We start from the raw sequence: 2,149 nt of genomic DNA on the forward strand, positions 1-2,149 counted from the left end.
CCCCACAGCAGCTCCCTCAGCCCCAGGGCAGCTCCCTCAGCCCCAGGGCAGCTCCCCCAGCCCTGAGCACATGGGGGCCCCTGGCAGAGCCAGCAGACCCTGGGGCACAGGCTCCTGCCTTTCCCCAAACTCTACCTCCCTAGGCCCAAATCAAATTTAAAAACCTAAAAGCAGTAAAAATAATAACATAACATAAAATAAAGTGAAATGAAATTAAATAAAATTAAATAAAATAGAAAATAAAATGAAATAAAATAAAGTAAAATCAAAAAATAAAATACAAAGTAAAACATAATATATAAAACAGCAGGTCTCAACTACTCAGTCTGCTTTGATATGCAGTACAGTGTGTTTGGCAGTCAATTAGTTGACCTGTTCTGGCCAAAATTTTCAAAACAGAAAAGTGAATTATCATAGTGGTTTCGTTTTGGCTTTACAGCCACAAGCCCTGATTTGATGCTGTATTTGTTTGGGACCTAAACCAATTTTTTAATATTTTAATTTTTTTAAAAATCAAGACTGCCTCACTTTATAGAGCAAAATAATTGGCAGGGGAAAATGAAATGTGTGTGCAGGTCAGCTTATCCAAAGGCACTGCAGTGCTCCCTCCTGTTTCCCGAGGGCAGCAGCAGCCACTGCCTGTGCCCGGGCTCATCCAGGCTGCTGCAGCCAAGTCCCAGGGAGAGGGGCAAACTCCAGAGCTGGCTGGAACCAGACCCAGCACTACCAGTGCCCAGGGGCTGGGCCTGCCCCACGGGGGTCAGCACCCCCAGAGCCCCCTGGTAGCTCAGGGGTGTCTGTGAACAGCTGAAGCCTCGGGGGAAATAAAGCCAAACTCATTATATCTGTGGGAAAAAGAATAAAAATCAGGGAAGTACAATAAATTAATCCAGAATGGCACATAGTCCATGGAAAAGTGAGTAAATTAAATTAAGCACCATTTATAAATTCTTCAAAACCAGACTTTGGAATAAGGTTATTTTGGCATCACTATAAAGCATTGGGAGCAGCTTCCTGAGTCCCCCAGGTGCCTCTGGTGCCTTTTGCTCTCAGCTGTGCAGCACCAGCCGTGTTTGGTTTCACACACGATCACTTTTTGAACTCTCCCCTGGAAACCCAGGCTTGAACTTTCAAAATTTGGTAGAGAACGAGCAAATGAAGCCCTTTTGGTGCTGCAGGGTGTGGCCAAGCACACTGGCACAAGACCTCCCTTGGCATTAACTCCTCACTGGTGCAAAAGACCCCAAGATAAGACCCCACCAGCCCCTGTGCCCATGGGCAAAATTCCTCACAGAATCCCAGAATTACTGAGGCTGGAAAAGCCCTTTCAGGCCACCAAGCCCAGCCTATGACCTGACACCCCCACATCTCCAGCCCATGGCACCAAGTGCCACCTCCAGCCTTTCCTTCAACACCTCCAGGGATGGTGCCTCCACCACTTCCCTGGACAGCCCATCCCAGTGTCTGATCACCCTTTCCATGAGGAAGTGCCTCCTGATATCCAACCTAAACCTCCCCTGGAGCAGCTTCAGGCCAGGCCCTCTTGTCTTGTTGCTGGTTGCCTGGGAGAGGAGCCCAACCCCAGCTGGGCACAACCTCCCTTCAGGGGCTTGTAGGGAGTGATCAGGTCCCCCTGAGCCTCCTCTGCTACCCACCCCCAGCTCCCTCAGCCCATCCCTGTAAGACTTTCCCTCCAGCCCCTTCACCAGCCCCCTCGTCTCCTCCAGCCCCTCCATGTCCCTCCTGCAGCGAGGGGCCCAGAGCCGGACACAGGACTCGGGGTGGGGCCCCCCCAGAGCCGTGCACAGCCAGACGAGGCCCAGGTTTGGCTCCAGCCCGGGCACCCCCGCACCGAGGGGGTCCCCGTGGCCACGCCGGGGGTGCGGGGCAGCGCCCACCTACCCGAGCCGGAGCCGGCTTCCCCCCCAGCCCCTTCACCAGCCCCCTCCCCTCCTCCAGCCCCTCCATGTCCCTCCTGCAGCGAGGGGCCCAGAGCCGGACACAGGACTCGGGGTGGGGCCCCCCCAGAGCCGTGCACAGCCAGACGAGGCCCAGGTTTGGCTCCAGCCCGGGCACCCCCGCACCGAGGGGGTCCCCGTGGCCACGCCGGGGGTGCGGGGCAGCGCCCACCTACCCGAGCCGGAGCCGG

At 54.9% G+C, this 2,149-nt stretch overlaps 1 protein-coding gene across 1 annotated transcript in view; it reads right to left on the bottom strand.

The window, feature by feature from the left end:
• The window catches only part of LOC104391747 (activin receptor type-1C-like), a 54,444-nt gene that overhangs the window by 45,472 nt on the left and 6,823 nt on the right, over positions 1–2,149 (bottom strand). The window lies entirely within an intron of this gene.

This window comes from Chaetura pelagica, unplaced genomic scaffold, assembly GCF_000747805.2.
Source record: "Chaetura pelagica isolate M959 unplaced genomic scaffold, ChaPel_1.0 scaffold26, whole genome shotgun sequence".
Lineage (NCBI taxonomy): Eukaryota > Metazoa > Chordata > Aves > Apodiformes > Apodidae > Chaetura > Chaetura pelagica.